Genomic DNA, 10,889 nt, shown 5'->3' with positions numbered 1-10,889 from the left:
GCCAGCGAAGGAAGTGAGGGTGGGGTGGAAAGGCAGGCTGTAAAGTTGCAAGTAATTAAAATCCCCAGTGGAAGGAGCTTCTCTGGAAGAGCAAGACAGTAGCTCCAGGTCTCTTCCATCCTTTCCCTCAACCATCCTCAGCCACTGCCATCCACGTAGCAAGATGACTATGGCGGCCCAAGCCACCACATTCTACCTTCAGGGCACTGCCCACAGGCCTGGAGTAAGAAAAGGGCACAACCCTTCCTCATATCCCAGAAGGCTTCTAAGACTCTGGGATATGAGGACTTCCTGGCAGTCCAGGACTTAGAAGGCTTCTAAGTCCCAGGGGCTTAGTGTAGAGGGGGAAAACCTATAACCCTCTGTGCATTATTTAGTAATCAATCTACTAGTCTAATAAAAGTATCAAATGAATAGTTCTTCAGATAGCAAGCGATTAACATTTTTCTAAATATGTACAAACTGTTTTAACAACTAATAAATGAAAACTTTCAGGTTTAACCACTTAGACAAATTTTCAAGTGTTTAAGCATTAATTATTACTTAAATATTTCTAAGCATTTAAACTCCCCAAATTAGTACAGTTGACCCTTGAACAACACAGTGGGTCAGGAGCGCTGGCCCTCTGCACAGGCAAATATCTGCATATAAGTTATGGCTGGCTCTCTATACGGAAGTTCCTCCCTATCTGTGATTCTGCACCTGCGGATTCAACCAGCCACAGATTGTGCTGTACTGTAGTATTTACTGCTGAAAAAAATCTGCGTGTAAGTGGATCCAAGCAGTTCAAACCCATGTTGCTCAAGGGTCAGCTGTATATGAAATTATTTTAAATACTTTTATACCGTAAAAAGTTGACCAGACACACATGGTATCATAGCGATTACATTACTGATCTGTACATGTAATGCTAAAACTGATTGTAAACATTTAAATACCATGGATTTCCATTTGCTTATTCACTAACTCCATTTTTTTTTTTTTTTTTTTTTTTTTTGCGGTACGCGGGCCTCTCACTGTTGTGGCCTCTCCCGTTGCGGAGCACAGGCTCCGACGCGCAGGCTCAGAGGCCATGGCTCACGGGCTCAGCCGCTGCGCGGCATGTGGGATCTTCCCGGACCGGGGCACGAACCGGCGTCCCCTGCATCGGCAGGCGGACTCTCAACCACTGCGCCACCAGGGAAGCCCACTAACTCCATTTTTATTTTTATTTTTTCCTGAGGGTACAGTTTTTACTTTTCCTGGAGCACCAGGGTGGTTATTTCAGGTGGCTGAGAATATAAATGACTGAAGGATGGTGATTCAGAACCAGGGACCTATCTGAGTCCTCAACCTGTTGTGTGGCTCCTTTTTCACAGATTTCCCCCTTGCATCAGGAACTCTAGACTGATGGCTTCAACCAATCAGATAAGTTTTGATTTTTGTAACCCCTAAATTACACAGTGCTTGTTGTGCTAGTTCTAGGTGCCTTATCCTCACAGCCCAGCCCAACAGGTCTATTTTGAAAGCACTTTGCTCCCAATAGAGTCCAGTGTGGTTCAGTTAGTTTCTATCACTACTTTTTTTTTTTTTTGGCTGCACCGCACAGCATGCAGGATCTTAGTTCCCCGACCACGGATTGAACCCGTGTACCCCTGCAGTGGAAGCACAGATTCTTAACCGCTGGACTGCCAGGAAGTCCTACAACTTTTCTTTTTAAGGCACCTTCAAGGTATATTGACAAGCAGAGGTTGGAGAGCCATATAATAAACTTGTCTTATCAAAATGGTTGTTTACAAAATTGGTCAAGAGTTGGAAAATTATTAAATACTAAGTATGAGGCAGGATGCTAAGCACCCCAGGGAATCACAGTAAACAAAACATGTCCCCATCCACAAGTGGGGGCAGGGCAATGCTATTAATATAGCAGGGATACCACCCATCATTCAGCCAACAGGTGCACGGCCTATAATTACAAGGTGAGGCCTTTTGGGCTGAGGAGAAGCCAGGTGTGCAGAATGTAAAGGTTTGTGGTTCACTGAGGGGCATGGAGTGTTGGGTGGAGGAAAGGAAAAGGTGGGGGCAAAGGTGAGACAGGGTGGAAAGGGAGCTTGGGACCCAGCTGGGAAGGGTGGTAAATACTGAGCCCAGAGATTTGGGCTGTATTTAGTGAAGTGTCAGGGGGATGTTTAATTAGTGTTTTAAATCACTAACTCATTTCTTAAGCCTTCTTCGCAATCTTCATATCCCACAAATCTTTATTACTCTATCACCTCCTCCCTCCACGCCCCCGTTGTACTGTTGGAGGGCACTGCAGCAAGCCTTCACAAGTGCATGCCCCAGACACCTCCAGTCCTAAGCCCTGGCCCCAAGATTGGAGACAACTATTCTACCAATGCTGTGTTTTTCAAAATTTTTTTGACAGTATCTCTTACTAAGAAATCCGTTTTACATCATGTGTGTGTGCATATATAGAGATAATGAACAGGCTAAAGTTTCACAGTAATCCTTTGCTTATCATGGTTTGATGCATGTTGATATTTGTTTCTCTATTCTTTTTTTTTTTGGCTGCCCCGAGCAGCCTGCGGGGTCTCAGTTCCCCAACCAGGGACCGAACCCGGGCCATGGCAGTGAAAGCGCAGAATCCCAACCACTAGACCACCAGGGAACTCCCTGTTTCTCTAACCCACTCAGAGATCTCGACCTACAATTTGAAAAACAGGGTTCTAAGGAGCCTGTTCCTTTTGTATTGACAGGGCAGTATGAGTGAAGAGTTGTGTATCATACATAACTTTTAGTAGTCACAGAATTGTACCAAAAGCAATGTAGACTATAGTGGGGACATTGAAAAGAATTTTTTTGCTTGGTTTATTCTGACACCATATATAATTTTTGACTGGTTAATGCAGTATTTGATTACTCGTTACAGGTAAGTGTGTAAAGGAACCTCATAAGAGAACCTACCAAATACTGATACTGTAACACTAAACTTGTTTAAATATATCCCTTTATATAACCTGCTAGATTTACTCTGACCAATTTTAGTCACTTTAACTTTCTTATATGATTTTATAATTTGACTTAAATTTCTAACATGATACAAAAAACGCATCCATAATAATAATAATTACACCAAAACTAAAACCAGTAATGTTATGACTGTATCGTAACTGAGTAACTGAGATAAATACTTCTGCTGTTTTATTTTCCTTTATTCCTCATCAATGAGGTAAGTCAAGTCACTTTTTTGTTGAGCTAAACCTCATAGTAGCTGTGTAGACACACGCTTGATGTCTAGTTTGAGAGTTGTCTTGATGCCTTTTTAGTTTGTGTGTATTGGACACATGGGAAATGTGGGCCCCCAAGGCAGGTTATAAAAGTTTCATTTAACCACCAGTGTACCTATCTGTAATGATAATGTACAGAGTTTACAGAAAAGACTTTCTGCTGGACAAATTTACCCCAGATTTTATAAAAATTAAATCTGGTAACATTTTTGGAGTTTGCAAGTTTCCATAAGATTGATTAGAGGTTTGGGCATGACCATAATTTCCATGATGCAATAATAATTTAAAATATTATTTTGCTTGGGGCTTTAAGAAGGACCAACATGCTTCACAAATAGAGGTGAGTGCATGAAACTCACCTGAGATGGCAGATGGGGTGGTGACTTGTATTCCTTTTTACCTTGTTTCTAAATATCTTGCAGTGAGGTTTATATAATATAGGTACAGATAAGTCTGTTTCTTAGTATTATATAAACAAAGCATCAATTATGTAAAAACAGAAAAGAAGAATGTTACAGAAAAGAAAAATTCCTGGGGAACATAAAGCCATCTCTGTCTTAGGTAAAATGTGCCATTAGTAAAGAATAGTGGTAAAAAAGAGAATATAGTCTAATAATGTTTTTGTATTTTTCCTTTAAAATTTTTTCATGGGCCATGTGTGTGTGTGAACATCAGCAGTTTGTAAAACACCCCAGCATGCTTGGGTCATCAACATTTCACTTATAGTTTTATATTGGTCTAGATAACCCCCAAGACTTTTACTGGTTATTCCTAAGAATTTTTGTCCCAATTAGGGAGGTTTTTATTTCCTTTATTTATAAAGCAAGCTGGAAGAAGCTTTAGTACAAACATCCAAACTTTAGCATGGATTTAAGTGCCTGCTCCTCAATTTGGCATCTGGAGATAACTGCCCAGTCATCCCAGAGAAGAAGCCCCTAATTCCCTTCTGGATAACTTGGTGGGTAGGACGCCCAAAGGATCACAACAGCCTGCTAATTTGATAGGTTTTCATTTGCATCTCTTCAATATCAGCTGAAGATGTTTACAACTGCTTATTAGCCATTTGTATTCTGTGAATGATATATTTCTATCTTTTACCCATTTATCTATAGACCCAGGGTTTTTGTGGTTTCATTCATCATTCAGCAAATGAATGTTGAGTGTCTGTTATGTGCTTGCATTAGTTTTCTAGTGATGCTGTAACAAATTACCACAAACTTAGTGTTGTAAAACAACACAAATTTATTATCTTGTAGTTATGTAGAAGTCCAACACAGGTCTTACTGGGCTAAAATCAAGGTGGGCTATGTTTCTTTCTGGAGGCTCTTCTCCATCTTCAGGAGACCACCCATATTTCCATGGCCCCCATCCTCCATCTGCAAAGCAAGCTAGGTTGTATCTCTTTAACCATACTTCCATAGTCACATCTCCCTCCCCACCCCGCCCCAATCCACCACCGACTTCCTCTTCCATTTTTTAAAAAAAATATTTATTTATTTGGATGTGCTGTGTCTTAGTTATGGCATGCAGGATCTTCACTGCCGTGTGCAGGATCCTTAGTTGGGGCATGTGGGATCTAATTCCCTGACCAGGGTTCGAACCCAGGCTCCCTGCATTGAGAGTGTTGAGTCTTAGCCACTGGACCACCAGGAAAATCCCCCTCTTCCATTTTTAAGTACCCTTGTGATTACATGGAGCCCACTTGGATAATCTCCCAATTTTAAAGTTATTAGAAAACTTAATTCTATCTACATCTTAATTCTCCTTTGCCATGTAACCTAACATAGTCACGGGTCCTGGGAATTAGGACTTGGACATCTTTGGAAGGCCATTATTCTGCTTACCAGAGTATTAAGATGGAAATATGGAATTTTAAAAAAGGATCCTGTCTACATAGGTGCTACAAGCTAGTGGGGAAGACAGGTGATTAATCAATCACACAATTTTCTTCTTTTGTCTCATTTGTCAGATTTTGGCATTAAGATTATTCTACCTTTATAAATTAGAGAGCTTTCCTTTATTTTTAATTTTATTGAAGTATAAAAAAGTTTATTTAATTTTATTAAAGTATAAAAAAGTTGATTTAAAAAAGTGTTAATTTCTGCTGTACAAAGTGACTCAGTTATACATGCATATTTTCTTTTTCATATACTTTTCCGTGATGGTTTATCACAGGATATTGAATATAGTTCCCTGTGCTACACAGCAGGACCTTGTTTATTATTCCTATATATAATACTTTGCATCTGCTAATCACAAATTCCCAATCCTTCTCCTCCCCAACCCCCCTTCCCCTTGGCAACCACAAGTCTGTTCTCTATGTCTGTGAGTCTGTTTTTGTTTCGTAGATATGTCCATGTGTGTTGTATTTTAGATTCCATATAAAAATATCATACGGTATTTGTCTTTCTCTTTCTGATTTACTGAGCTTAGTATGATAATCTCTAGGTCCATAGCGCTTTTCCTCTTTTCCTATGATTTAGAATGACCTGTTTATAGATAGGTAGAACTCAGCCATAAAACAATCTAGGGCCAGTGCCATTTAAAAGGGTAGACCTTTGGGACTTCCCTGGTGGTCCAGTGGTTAAGACTCTACACTTCCACTGCAGAGGGCACAGGTTCGATCCCTGGTTGGGGAACCAGATCCCACATGCCACGTGGTGTGGCCAAAAAAAAAAAAAAATTTTTTTTTTTTTTTTTTTTTTTTTTGGTACGCGGACCTCTCACTGCTGTGGCCTTTCCCGCTGCGGAGCACAGGCTCCAGACGCGCAGGCCCAGTGGCCATGGCTCACGGGCCCAGCCGCTCCGCGGCATGTGGGATCCTCCCGGACCGGGGCACGAACCCGTGTCCCCTGCATCAGCAGGCGCACTCCCACCCACTGTGCCACCAGGGAAGCCCCAAAAGGTAGATTTTTAACAATGCTAATTCTTTTTGTAGTTATTGATCTTATTAAAAATTATAATGTTTTAATGTTTAACCATTTTTCTGTCTGGAAGCTTTAGTGCAATAAAACAAAACATTGAAAAAGAAAAGCTCATTTTGTTATAGATAAAATGATTGCATCCTAGGAACCTCTTTTATACTTCAGACTTGCTTCCCTCCCCTCCAGGTCTGTAACTTGAGTGCACTTCTTCAGCAAGACCTTCTATCTTATTCAGAATTGGGATCCCCTGCAGTCTCAACTTCTCCTTAGTACTTACCACTTTCTAATTCACTATATATTTTACTTATTGTCTCCTCCCACTAGAATGCAAACTCCATTGGGGCAGGGATTTTTGAGCAAATATTTAATATCTAATAGTCTGTCTAAATTTTCAGAGCTTACTCACCTGTTTATTCTTGCAAGCAAACTTCTTTACCTTAAAAAAAATTTTTTTTACAAAAGTAACACATGCTTGTTTTAAAAAGTGCAAACATTACCAAAGTGCCTAGTGTCCTCTCTTCTGTCATACTCCCTGAAATCCCACCATCTCAAGGTAGCCACTGTTAATAGTTTGGTATGTATCTTTCCAGACTTTTCTATGCGTGTACATATATATTCTTTAAAAAATAATAGAAAAATTAGAGTATAGTGTGTATACATGTGATTCTGCCACTTGCTTTTTTGGACTTGCATTGCATTGGTTGCATTGTTATTCACTTGATCAATCTTCTCTTAGCAGATTGATGTATTTAGGTTTAAAAAAACTTTTTTTTTTTACTATTACACCATTATGTCAATGACTGTCTTTGTACATCTGTCATATTATTTGTGATGGTATTTCTTCCAGAAATGGAATTGTTGGGTCCGAGGATATCGCATTTCTCATTTTAATAAATTACCCAATTGTCCTCCCAAAAGGTTGAACCAAGTTATACTCTCAAAAATACTTTGTGGGGCTTCCCTGGTGGCTCAGTGGTTAAGAATCTGCCTGCCAGTGCAGGGGGACACGGGTTCTATCCCTGGTCCTGGAAGATCCCACAATCCGCGGAGCAGCTAAGCCCATGTGCCACAACTACCGAGCTCGTGCTTTAGAGCCCGTGCAGAAGCACCGCAATGAGAAGCCCACGCACCGCAACAAAGAGTAGCCCCTGCTCACGGCAACTAGAGAATGCCGGCGCACAGCAATGAAGACCCAACGCAGCCAAAAAAAAAAAAACACTTTATGATTTTCTATTTCCCTACATCCTCACCAACGTGGGTTTTTAATTCTTGTTAGCCTGATATACTCTTTTTTTTGGCTGTGCCTCGCGGCTTGTGGGATCTTAGTTCCCGGGCCCTTGGCAGTGAAAATGAGAAGTCCTAACCACTGGACTGCTAGGGAATTCCCTGTTAGTCTGATATACTCTTGTTTTAATTACTTGCTCTTCACCCCATTGGTGAGGCAGAGATTCCCTCCTTAGGGTTATGGGGATGGCCAAACACAATACCTGACACTGAGCAGGTGAGATTGACAGCACATATACTCACAGCCCAGGGGAGGAGAACACCACAAGCCACCCAGGGCCACACAGGTGTTGCACTCAGGAATACAGTGAACAACCAGGGACTGTGGGAGGCAGACTTTGTAGCAGCAAGAGGGTGAGTGCCCACTGGTTCCTGCAGGGGATCTGATTTGCTTGTTTGAATAAATCTGAGGGCCGGCAGAGAACTGAAACCCACTACAATACTCAGAGATAAGCAGAAACTGCACCTCATCCATTTGATGAGGAGGATTGTTTGACTAGGGCAACTTTCAGTTAGGCCATTTGAGGCCCTCTGGATTTTTGTCAAGAAAACACAAAATATTGAATCTTAATTTCAACCATTCCTGGTTAATTATGAGGGTTCTTTGGGGTATTGATTTTTGAATGACTTTTTGGCCTCTATTATGATGATTGTTTTTCTCATTTAACACACTCATGGATTATTAAGTTCATATACAATAATATTTAATTTTATTTCCTTGATTTGTATTTAGGATTTTTTTCCCCCTCTGAACTGATAAGTATGACTGGTTTGTAGTTCTCCTTTCTGATCCTCCTTTATTGCGAATTGTGGCTTCATAAAATGAAATATTTACCATTTTTGGTTTTCTGTGCTCTGATACAGACTTATAGGGTGAGGATTATCTGTTCACTGAAAGTTTGAGAGAATTCTTCCATTAAACCATCTGGGCCTAGAGCCTGTTTTGGACATCTTTCTTGGATAATATTTTCAACATCTTTCTTATTTTTATAATTTTATTTCCCAGAAAATTGTCCACATTATCAAGGTTTTCATATGCATTAGAACAGAGCCAGATATGGTTATTCTCTTATTTTCTTGGTGCTCTTAAGGTGCAAAACCACATTCTCCATGACATAAGAACAGAGAACTATGAAAAGGGATTAAGTTGAGATCAAGACAGAGGCGGGTAGAAAATGGCTAAAATGAAAGGAAAATAAACAGAATGAGATATTTTATTAGAGAAAACAGCATATCTTTGACTCTGAAGAAAATTAAATCAGTGATGTTGAAAAAACAAAAACAAAAAACTTGAGATAGTGTCTCCAGGATTCAGAGAAAAGGGACAAAGAGATTTCATTGACAATGGCAATCCAACGTGATAATTTTAGGGGAGAAAAATATCCAAAACAATCTGTTCATAGAATGGACAAGAAAGAACATAGAAGGAAACTTTTCTCAGTTGAAAGGAAGACCTTTTTTGTTTCTGTAAAAGTAACAGAAAAATGCCTATACTGAGAATTATACTGGCAAAATGTTTGAATTTTGAGGGTAAGGAAAAATCCCAACAAGCACGAGGTGAATTGCTTGCCTAAAAGAGACCAGCCCAGGAACTTCCCTGGTGGTCCAGCAGTTAGGGCTCCACGCTCCCAATGCAGGGGACTGAGGGCTCCATCCCTGGTCAGGGAACTAGATCCTGCATGCCGCAACTAAAGGGAGCCTGCATGCCACAACTAAAAACAGATCTGGCATGCCCCAAAGATCCTGCTTGCTGCAACTAAGACCCGCCACAGCCAAATAAATACATAAATATTAAAAAAAAAAATAATAAAAGAGACCAGCCCAGCTTTGTTACCTTTTTTTTTTGAGCTATAATTGACATATAACATTATATTAGTTTCAGGTGTACTTGCTACCATTTTAAGAGCCAAAAGAATGGGATAAGGACAAGAGAGTCTTGATGGGGATAGTTTGAGATTCAAGAATTCTATAAATAGTCAAGCCACCATGTGTGTAAAGACAGTAGAAAGGCATTCTCACCTAGGGCAAAGACTTAGAAAAAGGTAACATCCCAGAGTTCTTGAAATCACCAGTCAAGTGGGAGATGAGTCTGAATGAGGAACAGAAAAATTAGTGCATAAAAAACTGGCAGTGACATTGTTACTAATTAAACGAAGGGTTCGCAAAAGCCAAAAACGATTGAAAAAGAGGATTTTTTGACTTTAAAAAAAAAAGTGTAAAAACAAAAGCTGGGTCTAGGGCTTCCCTGGTGGCGCAGTGGTTGAGAGTCTGCCTGCTGATGCAGGGGACACGGGTTCGTGCCCTGGTCCGGGAAGATCCCACATGCCGCGGAGCGGCTGCGCCCGTGAGCCATGGCCCCTGAGCCTGTGCGTCCGGAGCCTGTGCTCCGCAACGGGAGAGGACACAACAGTGAGAGTCCCGCGTACCGCAAAAAAAAAAAAAAAAAAAAAAAAAGTTGGGTCTATCATCCTAGATTAAGTGGACAGATAAAAGTAAGTGTGAGGGCAGCAGGCCAAGAGATGGAAATTTCTCATTACACAAGGAGGAACATAAAAATAAATGATTTGTCATTGACTTTAATAATTTGTGAAATATAAACTGCATTTTTATTTGATAAAGGCAACAACCAGGAGAATTAAAAACAGGCTTTCTGCATTGCAAATCACTATAGCAAATAAAAGCAAATATGGAAAAATTCAGAAAACAGGAAATAGCCAGAAATAAAAACCATAAAATAAGATGACAGATGACCAAACAAGTCATCTGTTAACAGTAGAGCTACAATGGGTTAAATGCCAGCCGGAGTGGAGACGCTGCAGTTTTTAGGACAGACACTTTGTGCCTCCAGGCTCTTGCTAATTCTGAACCCTAGGCCTGGCTTGCTTGTCTACCCTGTTCAAGGCTAAGGCCTCACTTCCAGACAGACTTCTTCCTCCCGGCAGTCCTCCCGGGCCACCAGGGGCGGAATGAGCACTCTTCTCACAGACCTGGCAAGCGCGTGCGAAGCTGGTGCTCCAGATATGAGACGAACCACCTTACTCCCTCTCACTCCGAAGGGCCGGGCATCCTGCCAGTTTCGGCCCACAGGGTGAAGCAGTCAAACCCTGCTCGATTGTAATGTTATGTCTTTTTCCTTGTCACCCGCCTTTTCCCCCACGACGGTGATCCTCCGCGACAATCAAGTTTCAAACCGGTTCCGATTGCTGACGGACACAGTCACGACCCGCGAAGCCTCCCCTATGCCCGCGACGGGTCTTCCAAGCGCGTTGTCGGATCCACTCCAGACGTCTCGCCCCGCCCCCACCTTGCAGACTTGCAAGGTCTCCACGGCGTTCGCTGGGAAGTCGCGTCCCGAAGAACGGGAGCGCGAGAGGAATAGGGCTCGGGGCTTAGCTTCTAGAGCCCCTTCCCCAAG

The sequence above is a fragment of the Phocoena sinus genome, chromosome 15, assembly GCF_008692025.1.
Source record: "Phocoena sinus isolate mPhoSin1 chromosome 15, mPhoSin1.pri, whole genome shotgun sequence".
Taxonomy (NCBI): Eukaryota; Metazoa; Chordata; class Mammalia; order Artiodactyla; family Phocoenidae; genus Phocoena; species Phocoena sinus.
The sequence above is the reverse complement of the archived record's forward strand: the minus strand, read 5'-3'. Positions refer to the sequence as shown.